Raw genomic sequence first — 20,902 nt, 5'->3', positions numbered from 1 at the left:
CCATGATGACTGAGTGCTTCAGGATCTCTTGCACTTACATGTGCAGCAGAGTACTGCAATGGAAGCATGCTGGGCCCATAACCCAGAGGTAGGCAGATTGAAACTATCCTTTGCTATATGCATTTTTTTTTGTTCATTTAAGTAATCAAAACTGGGATTGATATTTTTGCTCTTTTATTTTTACTTAAAGTACAATAACTTTTACCATTTTAATTTGTTTTAATAGTATATTGACAGTATAGTTTTCTTTAAAAAATCCACTTAATTTTCTTTACCCTATTATTAAAAGGGTAATTTACAAAAACAAACTACATTGTCACCAGAAGAGCAATACAAAATGTACAAGTGATATATTAAAATCATCTTTCCAGCTTGAATTTCAATGATGCATTGGGGCAACGATTTTGTGAGAAACATCTTCACCCTTAAATAAAGATTTTCTTAATTCCTTACCTGTGTGCTAATTAGATATCACCTTGTTTTCACATTAAACAGACTTCCACATGAGAAAGCAGCAAGGATGCAGTGGCGTTAATGTTTCCTGGTGTCAACCCGTATTATTTCAGTAGACATTGAAATGAGGATGCATCTTGCTGCCTTTCCAATGAAGCAAATTTAATTTAGTAATAGGTGAAAAACCATCCCTACAAAGGTGTTAATCAGAGACATGGCTTTGTGGACACTTTTCAGAGAACAAATTTGTTAGCATAAAAATAAAGCCAGAAAATGAAGAGCTGTTTAATCACTCAATTGGATTTTTTTGCCAGCATATTTCTTTTTCTCTGCAACCCACTGCTAAATTGTGCTTCCTAGCTGTTTTTATAAAATCACTGAATCAAATCTAACTCTGATTACATCAGAGAAGGCCAGGTACCCTACACCATAACAGGGGATTTGAAATTTTGACTTGTCTACTTAAAGATCACCAAAATCTGATAACAAGGTCAATTACGTCCCTGGGTGGGATTGAACCACCAACCTTTTGGTTAGTAGCCAGACACACTAACCGATTGCGCCACAGAGACACTTTGCAAAAAGTACATACTGACAAAGGCTAATAAGCATTCATCTAGAACGTTTCCTAGAAAAACTTTAAAAAGTCAATAATCTGGAGAGTTTTTGTAAGAATTTTCTTAAATCAACCAACGAAGAAACACATTGGTACTTTCCCATGATGAGTGAGTGCTTCAGGATCTCTTGCACTTACATGTGCAGCAGAGTACTGCAATGAAAGCATGCTGGGCCCATTACCCAGAGGTAGGCAGATTGAAACTATCCTCTGCTATATGCATTTTTTTTGTTAAAGGAATCCAAAACTGGGATTGATATGTTAGCTATTTTATGTTTACTTAAAGTACAATAACTTTTACCATTTTAATTTGTTTTAATAGTATATTGACAGTATTGTTTTCTTTCAAAAATCCACTTAATTTTCTTTACCCTATTATTAAAATGGTAATTGACAAAAACAAACTACATTGTCACCAGAAGAGCAATACAAAATGTACAAGTGATATATTAAAATCATCTTTCCAGCTTGAATTTCAATGATGCATTGGGGCAACGATTTTGTGAGAAACATCTTCGCCCTTAAATAAAGATTTTCTTAATTCCTTACCTGTGTGCTAATTAGATATCACCTTGTTTTCACATTAAACAGACTTCCACATGAGAAAGCAGCAAGGATACAGTGGCGTTAATGTTTCCTGGTGTCAACCTGTATTATTTCAGTAGACATTGAAATGAGGATGCATCTTGCTGCCTTTCCAATGAAGCAAGTTTAATTTAGTAATAGGTGAAAAACCATCCTTACAAAGGTGTTCATCAGAGACTTGGCTTTGTGGACACTTTTCAGAGAACAAATTTGTTAGCATAAAAATAAAGCCAGAAAATGAAGAGCTGTTTAATCACTCAATTGGATTTTTTTGCCAGCATATTTCTTTTTCTCTGCAACCCACTGCTAAATTGTGCTTCCTAGCTGTTTTTATAAAATCACTGAATCAAATCTAACTCTGATTACATCAGAGAAGGCAAGGTACCCTACACCATAAGAGGGGATTTGAAATTTTGACTTGTCTACTTAAAGATCACCAAAATCTGATAACAAGGTCAATTACGTCCCTGGGTGGGATTGAACCACCAACCTTTTGGTTTATAGCCGTACAGACTAACTGATTGCGCCACAGAGACACTTTGCAAAAGTACATACTGACAAAGGCTAATAAGCATTCATCTAAAACGTTTCCTAGAAAAACTTTAAAAAGTCAATAATCTGGAGAGTTTTTGTAAAATGTTTCTTCCATCCACCAACGAAGAAACACATTGGTACTTTCCCATGATGAGTGAGTGCTTCAGGATCTCTTGCACTTACATGTGCAATAGAGTACTGCAATGGAAGCATGCTGGGCCCATAACCCAGAGGTAGGCAGATTAAAACTATCCTCTGCTATATGCATTTTTTTTGTTAATTAAAGTAATCCAAAACTGGGATTGATATTTTTGCTCTTTTATTTTTCATTAAAGTACAATAACTGTTACCATTTTAATTTGTTTTAATAGTATATTGAAAGTATTGTTTTCTTTTAAAAATCCACTTAATTTTCTTTACCCTATTATTAAAATGGTAATTGACAAAAACAAACTACATTGTCACCAGAAGAGCAATACAAAATGTACAAGTGATATATTAAAATCATCTTTCCAGCTTGAATTTCAATGATGCATTGGGGCAACGATTTTGTGAGAAACATTTTCACCCTTAAATAAAGATTTTCTTAATTCCTTACCTGTGTGCTAATTAGATATCACCTTGTTTTCACATTAAACAGACTTCCACATGAGAAAGCAGCAAGGATGCAGTGGCGTTAATGTTTCCTGGTGTCAACCTGTATTATTTCAGTAGACATTGAAATGAGGATGCATCTTGCTGCCTTTCCAATGAAGCAAGTTTAATTTAGTAATAGGTGAAAAACCATCCTTACAAAGGTGTTAATCAGAGACTTGGCTTTGTGGACACTTTTCAGATAACAAATTTGTTAGCATAAAAATAAAGCCAGAAAATGAAGAGCTGTTTAATCACTCAATTGGATTTTTTTGCCAGCATATTTCTTTTTCTCTGCAACCCACTGCTAAATTGTGCTTCCTAGCTGTTTTTATAAAATCACTGAATCAAATCTAACTCTGATTACATCAGAGAAGGCCAGGTACCCTACACCATAAGAGGGGGTTTGAAATTTTGACTTGTCTACTTAAAGATCACCAAAATCTGATAACAAGGTCAATTACGTCCCTGGGTGGGATTGAACCACCAACCTTTTGGTTAATAGCCATACACACTAACTGATTGCGCCACAGAGACACTTTGCAAAAGTCCATACTGACAAAGGCTAATAAGCATTCATCTAAAACGTTTCCTAGAAAAACTTTAAAAAATCAATAATCTGGAGAGTTTTTGTAAGATGTTTCTTCCATCAACCAACGAAGAAACACATTGGTACTTTCCCATGATGAGTGAGTGCTTCAGGATCTATTGCACTTACATGTGCAGCAGAGTACAGCAATGGAAGCATGCTGGGCACATAACCCAGAGGTAGGCAGATTGAAACTATCCTCTGCTATATGCATTTTTTTTTGTTAATTAAAGTAATCCAAAACTGGGATTGATATGTTGGCTCTTTTATTTTTACTTACAGTACAATAACTTTTACCATTTTAATTTGTTTTAATAGTATATAGACAGTATTGTTTTCTTTCAAAAATCCACTTAATTTTCTTTACCCTATTATTAAAATGGTAATTGACAAAAACAAACTACATTGTCACCAGAAGAGCAATACAAAATGTACAAGTGATATATTAAAATCATCTTTCCAGCTTGAATTTCAATGATGCATTGGGGCAACGATTTTGTGAGAAACATTTTCACCCTTAAATAAAGATTTTCTTAATTCCTTACCTGTGTGCTAATTAGATATCACCTTGTTTTCACATTAAACAGACTTCCACATGAGAAAGCAGCAAGGATGCAGTGGCGTTAATGTTTCCTGGTGTCAACCTGTATTATTTCAGTAGACATTGAAATGAGGATGCATCTTGCTGCCTTTCCAATGAAGCAAGTTTATTTTAGTAATAGGTTAAAAACCATCCTTACAAAGGTGTTAATCAGAGACTTGGCTTTGTGGACACTTTTCAGAGAACAAATTTGTTAGCATAAAAATAAAGCCAGAAAATGAAGAGCTGTTTAATCACTCAATTGGATTTTTTTTGCCAGCATATTTCTTTTTCTCTGCAACCCACTGCTAAATTGTGCTTCCTAGCTGTTTTTATAAAATCAATGAATCAAATCTAACTCTGATTACATCAGAGAAGGCCAGGTACCCTACACCAGAACAGGGGGATTTGAAATTTTGACTTGTCTACTTAAAGATCACCAAAATCTGATAACAAGGTCAATTACGTCCCTGGGTGGGATTGAACCACCAACCTTTTGGTTAGTAGCCGGACACACTAACCGATTGCGCCACAGAGACACTTTGCAAAAAGTACATACTGACAAAGTCTAATAAGTATACATCTAGAACGTTTCCTAGAAAAACTTTAAAAAATCAATAATCTGGAGAGTTTTTGTAAGATGTTTCTTCCATCAACCAATGAAGAAACACATTGGTACTTTCCCATGATGAGTGAGTGCTTCAGGATCTCTTGCACTTACATGTGCAGCAGAGTACTGCAATGGAAGCATGCTGGGCCCATAACCCAGAGGTAGGCAGATTGAAACTATCCTTTGCTATATGCATTTTTTTTGTTAATTTAAGTAATCAAAACTGGGATTGATATTTTTGCTCTTTTATTTTTACTTAAAGTACAATAACTTTTACCATTTTAATTTGTTTTAATAGTATATTGACAGTATAGTTTTCTTTAAAAAATCCACTTAATTTTCTTTACCCTATTATTAAAAGGGTAATTGACAAAAACAAACTACATTGTCACCAGAAGAGCAATACAAAATGTACAAGTGATATATTAAAATCATCTTTCCAGCTTGAATTTCAATGATGCATTGGGGCAACGATTTTGTGAGAAACATCTTCACCCTTAAATAAAGATTTTCTTAATTCCTTACCTGTGTGCTAATTAGATATCACCTTGTTTTCACATTAAACAGACTTCTACATGAGAAAGCAGCAAGGATGCAGTGGCGTTAATGTTTCCTGGTGTCAACCTGTATTATTTCAGTAGACATTGAAATGAGGATGCATCTTGCTGCCTTTCCAATGAAGCAAGTTTAATTTAGTAATAGGTGAAAAACCATCCCTACAAAGGTGTTAATCAGAGACTTGGCTTTGTGGACACTTTTCAGAGAACAAATTTGTTAGCATAAAAATAAAGCCAGAAAATGAAGAGCTGTTTAATCACTCAATTGGATTTTTTTTGCCAGCATATTTCTTTTTCTCTGCAACCCACTGCTAAATTGTGCTTCCTAGCTGTTTTTATAAAATCAATGAATCAAATCTAACTCTGATTACATCAGAGAAGGCCAGGTACCCTACACCATAACAGGGGGTTTGAAATTTTGACTTGTCTACTTAAAGATCACCAAAATCTGATAACAAGGCCAATTACGTCCCTGGGTGGGATTAAAACCAACCTTTTGGTTAGTAGCTGGACACACTAACCGATTGCGCCACAGAGACACTTTGCAAAAAGCATATACTGACAAAGGCTAATAAGCATACATCTAGAACGTTTCCTAGAAAAACTTTAAAAAGTCAATAATCTGGAGAGTTTTTGTAAGATGTTTCTTTCATCAACCAACGAAGAAACACATTGGTACTTTCCCATGATGACTGAGTGCTTCAGGATCTCTTGCACTTACATGTGCAGCTGAGTACTGCAATGGAAGCATGCTGGGCCCATAACCCAGAGGTAGGCAGATTGAAACTATCCTTTGCTATATGCATTTTTTTTTGTTAATTTAAGTAATCAAAACTGGGATTGATATTTTTGCTCTTTTATTTTTACTTAAAGTACAATAACTTTTACCATTTTAATTTGTTTTAATAGTATATTGACAGTATAGTTTTCTTTAAAAAATCCACTTAATTTTCTTTACCCTATTATTAAAAGGGTAATTGACAAAAACAAACTACATTGTCACCAGAAGAGCAATACAAAATGTACAAGTGATATATTAAAATCATCTTTCCAGCTTGAATTTCAATGATGCATTGGGGCAACGATTTTGTGAGAAACATCTTCACCCTTAAATAAAGATTTTCTTAATTCCTTACCTGTGTGCTAATTAGATATCACCTTGTTTTCACATTAAACAGACTTCCACATGAGAAAGCAGCAAGGATGCAGTGGCGTTAATGTTTCCTGGTGTCAACCTGTATTATTTCAGTAGACATTGAAATGAGGATGCATCTTGCTGCCTTTCCAATGAAGCAAGTTTAATTTAGTAATAGGTGAAAAACCATCCCTACAAAGGTGTTAATCAGAGACTTGGCTTTGTGGACACTTTTCAGAGAACAAATTTGTTAGCATAAAAATAAAGCCAGAAAATGAAGAGCTGTTTAATCACTCAATTGGATTTTTTTTGCCAGCATATTTCTTTTTCTCTGCAACCCACTGCTAAATTGTGCTTCCTAGCTGTTTTTATAAAATCAATAAATCAAATCTAACTCTGATTACATCAGAGAAGGCCAGGTATCCTACACCAGAACAGGGGGTTTGAAATTTTGACTTGTCTACTTAAAGATCACCAAAATCTGATAACAAGGTCAATTACGTCCCTGGGTGGGATTGAACCACCAACCATTTGGTTAGTAGCCAGACACACTAACCAATTGCGCCACAGAGACACTTTGCAAAAAGCATATACTGACAAAGGCTAATAAGCATACATCTAGAACGTTTCCTAGAAAAACTTTAAAAAGTCAATAATCTGGAGAGTTTTTGTAAGATGTTTCTTTCATCAACCAACGAAGAAACACATTGGTACTTTCCCATGATGACTGAGTGCTTCAGGATCTCTTGCACTTACATGTGCAGCAGAGTACTGCAATGGAAGCATGCTGGGCCCATAACCCAGAGGTAGGCAGATTGAAACTATCCTTTGCTATATGCATTTTTTTTGTTAATTTAAGTAATCAAAACTGGGATTGATATTTTTGCTCTTTTATTTTTACTTACCATTTTAATTTGTTTTAATAGTATATTGACAGTATAGTTTTCTTTAAAAAATCCACTTAATTTTCTTTACCCTATTATTAAAAGGGTAATTGACAAAAACAAACTACATTGTCACCAGAAGAGCAATACAAAATGTACAAGTGATATATTAAAATCATCTTTCCAGCTTGAATTTCAATGATGCATTGGGGCAACGATTTTGTGAGAAACATCTTCACCCTTAAATAAAGATTTTCTTAATTCCTTACCTGTGTGCTAATTAGATATCACCTTGTTTTCACATTAAACAGACTTCCACATGAGAAAGCAGCAAGGATGCAGTGGCGTTAATGTTTCCTGGTGTCAACCCGTATTATTTCAGTAGACATTGAAATGAGGATGCATCTTGCTGCCTTTCCAATGAAGCAAATTAAATTTAGTAATAGGTGAAAAACCATCCCTACAAAGGTGTTAATCAGAGACTTGGCTTTGTGGACACTTTTCAGAGAACAAATTTGTTAGCATAAAAATAAAGCCAGAAAATGAAGAGCTGTTTAATCACTCAATTGGATTTTTTTGCCAGCATATTTCTTTTTCTCTGCAACCCACTGCTAAATTGTGCTTCCTAGCTGTTTTTATAAAATCACTGAATCAAATCTAACTCTGATTACATCAGAGAAGGCCAGGTACCCTACACCAGGCCTGGCCAACCTGTGGCTCTCCAGCTGTTGTAAAACTACAAGTCCCATCATGCCTTGCCACAGTTTTGCTATTAGGGAATGCTAAAACTGTGGCAGGGCATGCTGGGATGTGTAGTTTCACTACATCTGGAGAGCCACAGGTTGGCCAGGCCTGCCCTACACCATAAGAGGGGGTTTGAAATTTTGACTTGTCTACTTAAAGATCACCAAAATCTGATAACAAGGTCAATTACGTCCCTGGGTGGGATTGAACCACCAACCTTTTGGTTTTTAGCCGTACACACTAACTGATTGCGCCACAGAGAGACTTTGCAAAATTACATACTGACAAAGGCTAATAAGCATTCATCTAAAACGTTTCCTAGAAAAACTTTAAAAAGTCAATAATCTGGAGAGTTTTTGTAAGATGTTTCTTCCATCCACCAACGAAGAAACACATTGGTACTTTCCCATGATGAGTGAGTGCTTCAGGATCTCTTGCACTTACATGTGCAGCAGAGTACTGCAATGGAAGCATGCTGGGCCCATAACCCAGAGGTAGGCAGATTAAAACTATCCTCTGCTATATGCATTTTTTTTGTTAATTAAAGTAATCCAAAACTGGGATTGATATTTTTGCTCTTTTATTTTTCATTAAAGTACAATAACTTTTACCATTTTAATTTGTTTTAATAGTATATTGAAAGTATTGTTTTCTTTTAAAAATCCACTTAATTTTCTTTACCCTATTATTAAAATGGTAATTGACAAAAACAAACTACATTGTCACCAGAAGAGCAATACAAAATGTACAAGTGATATATTAAAATCATCTTTCCAGCTTGAATTTCAATGATGCATTGGGGCAGGCCTGGCCAACCTGTGGCTCTCCAGCTGTTGTAAAACTACAAGTCCCATCATGCTTTGCCACAGTTTTGCTATTAGGGAATGCTAAAACTGTGGCAGGGCATGCTGGGATGTGTAGTTTCACAACATCTGGAGAGCCACAGGTTGGCCAGGCCTGCATTGGGGCAACGATTTTGTGAGAAACATTTTCACCCTTAAATAAAGATTTTCTTAATTCCTTACCTGTGTGCTAATTAGATATCACCTTGTTTTCACATTAAACAGACTTCCACATGAGAAAGCAGCAAGGATGCAGTGGCGTTAATGTTTCCTGGTGTCAACCTGTATTATTTCAGTAGACATTGAAATGAGGATGCATCTTGCTGCCTTTCCAATGAAGCAAGTTTAATTTAGTAATAGGTGAAAAACCATCCTTACAAAGGTGTTAATCAGAGACTTGGCTTTGTGGACACTTTTCAGAGAACAAATTTGTTAGCATAAAAATAAAGCCAGAAAATGAAGAGCTGTTTAATCACTCAATTGGATTTTTTTGCCAGCATATTTCTTTTTCTCTGCAACCCACTGCTAAATTGTGCTTCCTAGCTGTTTTTATAAAATCACTGAATCAAATCTAACTCTGATTACATCAGAGAAGGCCAGGTACCCTACACCATAAGAGGGGGTTTGAAATTTTGACTTGTCTACTTAAAGATCACCAAAATCTGATAACAAGGTCAATTACGTCACTGGGTGGGATTGAGCCACCAACCTTTTAATTAATAGCCATACACACTAACTGATTGCGCCACAGAGACACTTTGCAAAAAGTACATACTGACAAAGTCTAATAAGCATACATCTAGAACGTTTCCTAGAAAAACTTTAAAAAGTCAATAATCTGGAGAGTTTTTGTAAGATGTTTCTTCCATCAACCAATGAAGAAACACATTGGTACTTTCCCATGATGAGTGAGTGCTTCAGGATCTCTTGCACTTACATGTGCAGCAAAATACTGCAATGGAAGCATGCTGGGCCCATTACCCAGAGGTAGTCAGATTGAAACTATCCTCTGCTATATGCATTTTTTTTGTTAATTAAAGTAATCAAAACTGGGATTGATATTTTTGCTCTTTTATTTTTACTTAAAGTACAATAACTTTTACCATTTTAATTTGTTTTAATAGTATATTGACAGTATAGTTTTCTTTAAAAAATCCACTTAATTTTCTTTACCCTATTATTAAAAGGGTAATTGACAAAAACAAACTACATTGTCACCAGAAGAGCAATACAAAATGTACAAGTGATATATTAAAATCATCTTTCCAGCTTGAATTTCAATGATGCATTGGGGCAACGATTTTGTGAGAAACATCTTCACCCTTAAATAAAGATTTTCTTAATTCCTTACCTGTGTGCTAATTAGATATCACCTTGTTTTCACATTAAACAGTCTTCTACATGAGAAAGCAGCAAGGATGCAGTGGCGTTAATGTTTCCTGGTGTCAACCTGTATTATTTCAGTAGACATTGAAATGAGGATGCATCTTGCTGCCTTTCCAATGAAGCAAGTTTAATTTAGTAATAGGTGAAAAACCATCCCTACAAAGGTGTTAATCAGAGACTTGGCTTTGTGGACACTTTTCAGAGAACAAATTTGTTAGCATAAAAATAAAGCCAGAAAATGAAGAGCTGTTTAATCACTCAATTGGATTTTTTTTGCCAGCATATTTCTTTTTCTCTGCAACCCACTGCTAAATTGTGCTTCCTAGCTGTTTTTATAAAATCAATGAATCAAATCTAACTCTGATTACATCAGAGAAGGCCAGGTACCCTACACCATAACAGGGGGTTTGAAATTTTGACTTGTCTACTTAAAGATCACCAAAATCTGATAACAAGGTCAATTACGTCACTGGTTGGGATTGAACCACCAACCTTTTGGTTAGTAGCTGGACACACTAACCGATTGCGCCACAGAGACACTTTGCAAAAATTACATACTGACAAAGGCTAATAAGCATACATCTAGAACGTTTCCTAGAAAAACTTTAAAAAGTCTATAATCTGGAGAGTTTTTGTAAGATGTTTCTTCCATCAACCAATGAAAAAACACATTGGTACTTTCCCATGATGAGTGAGTGCTTCAGGATCTCTTGCACTTACATGTGCAGCAAAGTACTGCAATGGAAGCATGCTGGGCCCATAACCCAGAGGTAGGCAGATTGAAACTATCCTTTGCTATATGCATTTTTTTTTGTTAATTTAAGTAATCAAAACTGGGATTGATATTTTGGCTCTTTTATTTTTACTTAAAGTACAATAACTTTTACCATTTTAATTTGTTTTAATAGTATATTGACAGTATTGTTTTCTTTCAAAAATCCACTTAATTTTCTTTACCCTATTATTAAAAGGGTAATTGACAAAAACAAACTACATTGTCACCAGAAGAGCAATACAAAATGTACAAGTGATATATTAAAATCATCTTTCCAGCTTGAATTTCAATGATGCATTGGGGCAACGATTTTGTGAGAAACATCTTCACCCTTAAAAAAAAGATTTTCTTAATTCCTTACCTGTGTGCTAATTAGATATCACCTTGTTTTCACATTAAACAGACTTCCACATGAGAAAGCAGCAAGGATACAGTGGCGTTAATGTTTCCTGGTGTCAACCTGTATTATTTCAGTAGACATTGAATTGAGGATGCATCTTGCTGCCTTTCCAATGAAGCAAGTTTAATTTAGTAATAGGTGAAAAACCATCCCTACAAAGGTGTTAATCAGAGACTTGGCTTTGTGGACACTTTTCAAAGAACAAATTTGTTAGCATAAAAATAAAGCCAGAAAATGAAGAGCTGTTTAATCACTCAATTGGATTTTTTTTGCCAGCATATTTCTTTTTCTCTGCAACCCACTGCTAAATTGTGCTTCCTAGCTGTTTTTATAAAATCACTGAATCAAATCTAACTACATCAGAGAAGGCCAGGTACCCTACACCATAAGAGGGGGTTTGAAATTTTGACTTGTCTACTTAAAGATCACCAAAATCTGATAACAAGGTCAATTACGTCCCTGGTTGGGATTGAACCACCAACCTTTTGGTTAGTAGCAGGACACACTAACCGATTGCGCCACAGAGACACTTTGCAAAAAGTACATACTGACAAAGTCTAATAAGCATACATCTAGAACGTTTCCTAGAAAAACTTTAAAAAGTCAATAATCTGGAGAGTTTTTGTAAAATGTTTCTTCCATCAACCAATGAAGAAACACATTGGTACTTTCCCATGATGAGTGAGTGCTTCAGGATCTCTTGCACTTACATGTGCAGCAGAGTACTGCAATGGAAGCATGCTGGGCCCATAACCCAGAGGTAGGCAGATTGAAACTATCCTTTGCTATATGCATTTTTTTTTTGTTAATTTAAGTAATCAAAACTGGGATTGATATTTTTGCTCTTTTATTTTTACTTAAAGTACAATAACTTTTACCATTTTAATTTGTTTGAATAGTATATTGACAGTATAGTTTTCTTTAAAAAATCCACTTAATTTTCTTTACCCTATTATTAAAAGGGTAATTGACAAAAACAAACTACATTGTCACCAGAAGAGCAATACAAAATGTACAAGTGATATATTAAAATCATCTTTCCAGCTTGAATTTCAATGATGCATTGGGGCAACGATTTTGTGAGAAACATCTTCACCCTTAAATAAAGATTTTCTTAATTCCTTACATGTGTGCTAATTAGATATCACCTTGTTTTCACATTAAACAGACTTCTACATGAGAAAGCAGCAAGGATGCAGTGGCGTTAATGTTTCCTGGTGTCAACCTGTATTATTTCAGTAGACATTGAAATGAGGATGCATCTTGCTGCCTTTCCAATGAAGCAAGTTTAATTTAGTAATAGGTGAAAAACCATCCCTACAAAGGTGTTAATCAGAGACTTGGCTTTGTGGACACCTTTCAGAGAACAAATTTGTTAGCATAAAAATAAAGCCAGAAAATGAAGAGCTGTTTAATCACTCAATTGGATTTTTTTTGCCAGCATATTTCTTTTTCTCTGCAACCCACTGCTAAATTGTGCTTCCTAGCTGTTTTTATAAAATCAATGAATCAAATCTAACTCTGATTACATCAGAGAAGGCCAGGTACCCTACACCAGAACAGGGGGATTTGAAATTTTGACTTGTCTACTTAAAGATCACCAAAATCTGATAACAAGGTCAATTACGTCCCTGGGTGGGATTGAACCACCAACCTTTTGGTTAATAGCCGTGCACACTAACTGATTGCGCCACAAAGACACTTTGCAAAACTGCATACTGACAAAGGCTAATAAGCATTCATCTAAAACGTTTCCTTGAAAAATTTTAAAAAGTCAATAATCTGGAGAGTTTTTGTAAGATGTTTCTTCCATCAACCAACGAAGAAACACATTGGTACTTTCCCATGATGAGTGAGTGCTTCAGGATCTCTTGCACTTACATGTGCAGCAGAGTACAGCAATGGAAGCATGCTGGGCCCATAACCCAGCGGTAGGCAGATTGAAACTATCCTTTGCTATATGCATTTTTTTTGTTAATTTAAGTAATCAAAACTGGGATTGATATTTTTGCTCTTTTATTTTTACTTGAAGTACAATAACTTTTACCATTTTTATTTGTTTGAATAGTATATTGACAGTATAGTTTTCTTTAAAAAATCCACTTAATTTTCTTTACACTATTATTAAAAGGGTAATTGACAAAAACAAACTACATTGTCACCAGAAGAGCAATACAAAATGTACAAGTGATATATTAAAATCATCTTTCCAGCTTGAATTTCAATGATGCATTGGGGCAACGATTTTGTGAGAAACATCTTCACCCTTAAATAAAGATTTTATTAATTCCTTACCTGTGTGCTAATTAGATATCACCTTGTTTTCACATTAAACAGACTTCCACATGAGAAAGCAGCAAGGATGCAGTGGCGTTAATGTTTCCTGGTGTCAACCTGTATTATTTCAGTAGAAATTGAAATGAGGATGCATCTTGCTGCCTTTCCAATGAAGCAAGTTTAATTTAGTAATAGGTGAAAAACCATCCCTACAAAGGTGTTAATCAGAGACTTGGCTTTGTGGACACTTTTCAGAGAACAAATTTGTTAGCATAAAAATAAAGCCAGAAAATGAAGAGCTGTTTAATCACTCAATTGGATTTTTTTTGCCAGCATTTTTCTTTTTCTCTGCAACCCACTGCTAAATTGTGCTTCCTATCTGTTTTTATAAAATCACTGAATCAAATCTAACTCTGATTACATCAGAGAAGGCCAGGTACCCTACACCATAACAGGGGGTTTGAAATTTTGACTTGTCTACTTAAAGATCACCAAAATCTGATAACAAGGTCAATTACGTGACTGGGTGGGATTGAACCACCAACCTTTTGGTTTATAGCCGTACACACTAACTGATTGCGCCACAGAGACACTTTGCAAAAGTACTTACTGACATAGGCTAATAAGCATTCATCTAAAACGTTTCCTAGAAAAACTTTAAAAAGTCAATAATCTGGAGAGTTTTTGTAAGATGTTTCTTCCATCCACCAACAAAGAAACACATTGGTACTTTCCCATGATGAGTGAGTGCTTCAGGATCTCTTGCACTTACATGTGCAGCAGAGTACTGCAATGGAAGCATGCTGGGCCCATAACCCAGAGGTAGGCAGATTAAAACTATCCTCTGCTATATGCATTTTTTTTGTTAATTAAAGTAATCCAAAACTGGGATTGATATTTTTGCTCTTTTATTTTTCATTAAAGTACAATAACTTTTACCATTTTAATTTGTTTTAATAGTATATTGAAAGTATTGTTTTCTTTTAAAAATCCACTTAATTTTCTTTACCCTATTATTAAAATGGTAATTGACAAAAACAAACTACATTGTCACCAGAAGAGCAATACAAAATGTACAAGTGATATATTAAAATCATCTTTCCAGCTTGAATTTCAATGATGCATTGGGGCAACGATTTTGTGAGAAACATTTTCACCCTTAAATAAAGATTTTCTTAATTCCTTACCTGTGTGCTAATTAGATATCACCTTGTTTTCACATTAAACAGACTTCCACATGAGAAAGCAGCAAGGATGCAGTGGCGTTAATGTTTCCTGGTGTCAACCTGTATTATTTCAGTAGACATTGAAATGAGGATGCATCTTGCTGCCTTTCCAATGAAGCAAGTTTAATTTAGTAATAGGTGAAAAACCATCCTTACAAAGGTGTTAATCAGAGACTTGGCTTTGTGGAAACTTTTCAGAGAACAAATTTGTTAGCATAAAAATAAAGCCAGAAAATGAAGAGCTGTTTAATCACTCAATTGGATTTTTTTGCCAGCATATTTCTTTTTCTCTGCAACCCACTGCTAAATTGTGCTTCCTAGCTGTTTTTATAAAATCACTGAATCAAATCTAACTCTGATTACATCAGAGAAGGCCAGGTACCCTACACCATAAGAGGGGGTTTGAAATTTTGACTTGTCTACTTAAAGATCACCAAAATCTGATAACAAGGGCAATTACGTCCCTGGGTGGGATTGAACCACCAACCATTTGGTTAGTAGCTGGACACACTAACCAATTGCGCCACAGAGACACTTTGCAAAAAGCACATACTGACAAAGGCTAATAAGCATACATCTAGAACGTTTCCTAGAAAAACTTTAAAAAGTCAATAATCTGGAGAGTTTTTGTAAGATGTTTCTTCCATCAACCAACAAAGAAACACATTGGTACTTTCCCATGATGAGTGAGTGCTTCAGGATCTCTTGCACTTATATGTGCAGCAGAGTACTGCAATGGAAGCATGCTGGGCCCATAACCCAGAGGTAGGCAGATTGAAACTATCCTTTGCTATATGCATTTTTTTTTGTTAATTTAAGTAATCAAAACTGGGATTGATATTTTTGCTCTTTTATTTTTACTTAAAGTACAATAACTTTTACCATTTTAATTTGTTTTAATAGTATATTGACAGTATAGTTTTCTTTAAAAAATCCACTTAATTTTCTTTACCCTATTATTAAAAGGGTAATTGACAAAAACAAACTACATTGTCACCAGAAGAGCAATACAAAATGTACAAGTGATATATTAAAATCATCTTTCCAGCTTGAATTTCAATGATGCATTGGGGCAACGATTTTGTGAGAAACATCTTCACCCTTAAATAAAGATTTTCTTAATTCCTTACCTGTGTGCTAATTAGATATCACCTTGTTTTCACATTAAACAGACTTCTACATGAGAAAGCAGCAAGGATGCAGTGGCGTTAATGTTTCCTGGTGTCAACCTGTATTATTTCAGTAGACATTGAAATGAGGATGCATCTTGCTGCCTTTCCAATGAAGCAAGTTTAATTTAGTAATAGGTGAAAAACCATCCCTACAAAGGTGTTAATCAGAGACTTGGCTTTGTGGACACTTTTCAGAGAACAAATTTGTTAGCATAAAAATAAAGCCAGAAAATGAAGAGCTGTTTAATCACTCAATTGGATTTTTTTTGCCAGCATATTTCTTTTTCTCTGCAACCCACTGCTAAATTGTGCTTCCTAGCTGTTTTTATAAAATCAATGAATCAAATCTAACTCTGATTACATCAGAGAAGGCGAGGTACCCTACACCAGAACAGGGGGTTTGAAATTTTGACTTGTCTACTTAAAGATCACCAAAATCTGATAACAAGGTCAATTACGTCCCTGGGTGGGATTGAACCACCAACCATTTGGTTAGTAGCCGGACACACTAACCAATTGCGCCACAGAGACACTTTGCAAAAAGCACATACTGACAAAGGCTAATAAGCATACATCTAGAACGTTTCCTAGAAAAACTTTAAAAAGTCAATAATCTGGAGAGTTTTTGTAAGATGTTTCTTCCATCAACCAACGAAGAAACACATTGGTACTTTCCCATGATGAGTGAGTGCTTCAGGATCTCTTGCACTTATATGTGCAGCAGAGTACTGCAATGGAAGCATGCTGGGCCCATAACCCAGAGGTAGGCAGATTGAAACTATCCTTTGCTATATGCATTTTTTTTTGTTAATTTAAGTAATCAAAACTGGGATTGATATTTTTGCTCTTTTATTTTTACTTAAAGTACAATAACTTTTACCATTTTAATTTGTTTTAATAGTATATTGACAGTATAGTTTTCTTTAAAAAATCCACTTAATTTTATTTACCCTATTATTAAAAGGGTAATTGACAAAAACAAACTACGTTGTCACCAGAAGAGCAATACAAAATGTACAAGTGATATATTAAAATCATCTTTCCAGCTTGAATTTCAATGATGCATTGGGGCAACGATTTTGTGAGAAACATCTTCACCCTTAAATAAAGATTTTCTTAATTCCTTACCTGTGTGCTAATTAGATATCACCTTGTTTTCACATTAAACAGACTTCTACATGAGAAAGCAGCAAGGATGCAGTGGCGTTAATGTTTCCTGGTGTCAACCTGTATTATTTCAGTAGACATTGAAATGAGGATGCATCTTGCTGCCTTTCCAATGAAGCAAGTTTAATTTAGTAATAGGTGAAAAACCATCCCTACAAAGGTGTTAATCAGAGACTTGGCTTTGTGGACACTTTTCAGAGAACAAATTTGTTAGCATAAAAATAAAGCCAGAAAATGAAGAGCTGTTTAATCACTCAATTGAATTTTTTTTGCCAGCATATTTCTTTTTCTCTGCAACCCACTGCTAAATTGTGCTTCCTAGCTGTTTTTATAAAATCAATGAATCAAATCTAACTCTGATTACATCAGAGAAGGCCAGGTACCCTACACCAGAACAGGGGGTTTGAAATTTTGACTTGTCTACTTAAAGATCACCAAAATCTGATAACAAGGTCAATTACGTCCCTGGTTGGGATTGAACCACCAACCATTTGGTTAGTAGCCGGACACACTAACCGATTGCGCCACAGAGACACTTTGCAAAATGCACATACCGACAAAGGCTAATAAGCATACATCTAGAACGTTTCCTAGAAAGACTTTAAAAAGTCAATAATCTGGAGAGTTTTTGTAAAATGTTTCTTCCATCAACCAACGAAGAAACACATTGGTACTTTCCCATGATGAGTGAGTGCTTCAGGATCTCTTGCACTTACATGTGCAGCAGAGTACTGCAATGGAAGCATGCTGGGCCCATAACCCAGAGGTAGGCAGATTGAAACTATCCTTTGCTATATGCATTTTTTTTTGTTAATTTAAGTAATCAAAACTGGGATTGATATTTTTGCTCTTTTATTTTTACTTAAAGTACAATAACTTTTACCATTTTAATTTGTTTTAATAGTATATTGACAGTATAGTTTTCTTTAAAAAATCCATTTAATTTTCTTTACCCTATTATTAAAAGGGTAATTGACAAAAACAAACTACATTGTCACCAGAAGAGCAATACAAAATGTACAAGTGATATATTAAAATCATCTTTCCAGCTTGAATTTCAATGATGCATTGGGGCAACGATTTTGTGAGAAACATCTTCACCCTTAAATAAAGATTTTCTTAATTCCTTACCTGTGTGCTAATTAGATATCACCTTGTTTTCACATTAAACAGACTTCTACATGAGAAAGCAGCAAGGATGCAGTGGCGTTAATGTTTCCTGGTGTCAACCTGTATTATTTCAGTAGACATTGAAATGAGGATGCATCTTGCTGCCTTTCCAATGAAGCAAGTTTAATTTAGTAATAGGTGAAAAACCATCCCTACAAAGGTGTTAATCAGAGACTTGGCTTTGTGGACACTTTTCAGAGAACAAATTTGTTAGCATAAAAATAAAGCCAGAAAATGAAGAGCTGTTTAATCACTCAATTGGATTTTTTTTGCCAGCATATTTCTTTTTCTCTGCAACCCACTGCTAAATTGTGCTTCCTAGCTGTTTTTATAAAATCAATGAATCAAATCTAACTCTGATTACATCAGAGAAGGCGAGGTACCCTACACCAGAACAGGGGGTTTGAAATTTTGACTTGTCTACTTAAAGATCACCAAAATCTGATAACAAGGTCAATTACGTCCCTGGGTGGGATTGAGCCACCAACCATTTGGTTAGTAGCCGGACACACTAACCAATTGCGCCACAGAGACACTTTGCAAAAAGCACATACTGACAAAGGCTAATAAGCATACATCTAGAACGTTTCCTAGAAAAACTTTAAAAAGTCAATAATCTGGAGAGTTTTTGTAAGATGTTTCTTCCATCAACCAACGAAGAAACACATTGGTACTTTCCCATGATGACTGAGTGCTTCAGGATCTCTTGCACTTACATGTGCAGCAGAGTACTGCAATGGAAGCATGCTGGGCCCATAACCCAGAGGTAGGCAGATTGAAACTATCCTTTGCTATATGCATTTTTTTTTGTTAATTTAGGTAATCACAACTGGGATTGATATTTTTGCTCTTTTATTTTTACTTACCATTTTAATTTGTTTTAATAGTATATTGACAGTATAGTTTTCTTTAAAAAATCCACTTAATTTTCTTTACCCTATTATTAAAAGGGTAATTGACAAAAACAAACTACATTGTCACCAGAAGAGCAATACAAAATGTACAAGTGATATATTAAAATCATCTTTCCAGCTTGAATTTCAATGATGCATTGGGGCAACGATTTTGTGAGAAACATCTTCACCCTTAAATAAAGATTTTCTTAATTCCTTACCTGTGTGCTAATTAGATATCACCTTGTTTTCACATTAAACAGACTTCCACATGAGAAAGCAGCAAGGATGCTGTGGCGTTAATGTTTCCTGGTGTCAACCCGTATTATTTCAGTAGACATTGAAATGAGGATGCATCTTGCTGCCTTTCCAATGAAGCAAATTAAATTTAGTAATAGGTGAAAAACCATCCCTACAAAGGTGTTAATCAGAGACTTGGCTTTGTGGACACTTTTCAGAGAACAAATTTGTTAGCATAAAAATAAAGCCAGAAAATGAAGAGCTGTTTAATCACTCAATTGGATTTTTTTTGCCAGCATATTTCTTTTTCTCTGCAACCCACTGCTAAATTGTGCTTCCTATCTGTTTTTATAAAATCACTGAATCAAATCTAACTCTGATTACATCAGAGAAGGCCAGGTACCCTACACCATAACAGGGGGTTTGAAATTTTGACTTGTCTACTTAAAGATCACCAAAATCTGATAACAAGGTCAATTACATCCCTGGGTGGGATTGAACCACCAACCTTTTGGTTAGTAGCCAGACACACTAACCAATTGCGCCACAGAGACACTTTGTAAAAATTATATACTGACAAAGGCTAATAAGCATACATCTAGAACGTTTCCTAGAAAAACTTTAAAAAGTCAATAATCTGGAGAGTTTTTGTAAGATGTTTCTTCCATCAACCAACGAAGAAACACATTGGTACTTTCCCATGATGAGTGAGTGCTTCAGGATCTCTTGCACTTACATGTGCAGCAGAGTACTGCAATGGAAGCATGCTGGGCCCATAACCCAGAGGTAGGCAGATTGAAACTATCCTTTGCTATATGCATTTTTTTTGTTAATTTAAGTAATCAAAACTGGGATTGATATTTTGCTCTTTTATTTTTACTTGAAGTACAATAACTTTTACCATTTTAATTTGTTTGAATAGTATATTGACAGTATAGTTTTCTTTAAAAAAATCCACTTAATTTTCTTTACCCTATTATTAAAAGGGTAATTGACAAAAACAAACTACATTGTCACCAGAAGAGCAATACAAAATGTACAAGTGATATATTAAAATCATCTTTCCAGCTTGAATTTCAATGATGCATTGGGGCAACGATTTTGTGAGAAACATCTTCACCCTTAAATAAAGATTTTCTTAATTCCTTACCTGTGTGCTAATTAGATATCACCTATTAAACAGACTTCTACATGAGAAAGCAGCAAGGATGCAGTGGCGTTAATGTTTCCTGGTGTCAACCTGTATTATTTCAGTAGACATTGAAATGAGGATGCATCTTGCTGCCTTTCCAATGAAGCAAGTTTAATTTAGTAATAGGTGAAAAACCATCCCTACAATGGTGTTAATCAGAGACTTGGCTTTGTGGACACTTTTCAGAGAACAAATTTGTTAGCATAAAAATAAAGCCAGAAAATGAAGAGCTGTTTAATCAC

At 35.0% G+C, this 20,902-nt stretch overlaps 4 non-coding genes across 4 annotated transcripts; all 4 read right to left on the bottom strand.

Moving 5' to 3' along the window:
• Positions 1-951: 951 nt before the first annotated feature.
• TRNAS-ACU (transfer RNA serine (anticodon ACU)) lies at positions 952-1,025 on the bottom strand. Its single transcript has one exon. It is a non-coding gene; the product is annotated as a tRNA-Ser (tRNA).
• A 3,430-nt stretch (positions 1,026-4,455) lies between these two features.
• Positions 4,456-4,529, bottom strand: TRNAS-ACU (transfer RNA serine (anticodon ACU)). The gene has a single exon. It is a non-coding gene; the product is annotated as a tRNA-Ser (tRNA).
• Positions 4,530-6,792: 2,263 nt separating this feature from the next.
• Positions 6,793-6,866, bottom strand: TRNAS-ACU (transfer RNA serine (anticodon ACU)). The gene has a single exon. It is a non-coding gene; the product is annotated as a tRNA-Ser (tRNA).
• A 13,082-nt stretch (positions 6,867-19,948) lies between these two features.
• On the bottom strand, positions 19,949-20,022 carry TRNAS-ACU (transfer RNA serine (anticodon ACU)). Its single transcript has one exon. It is a non-coding gene; the product is annotated as a tRNA-Ser (tRNA).
• Between the last annotated feature and the right edge of the window lie 880 nt (positions 20,023-20,902).

Source organism: Pseudophryne corroboree, chromosome 8 (assembly GCF_028390025.1).
Source record: "Pseudophryne corroboree isolate aPseCor3 chromosome 8, aPseCor3.hap2, whole genome shotgun sequence".
Classification (NCBI taxonomy): Eukaryota; Metazoa; Chordata; class Amphibia; order Anura; family Myobatrachidae; genus Pseudophryne; species Pseudophryne corroboree.
The sequence above is the reverse complement of the archived record's forward strand: the minus strand, read 5'-3'. Positions and strand labels throughout refer to the sequence as shown.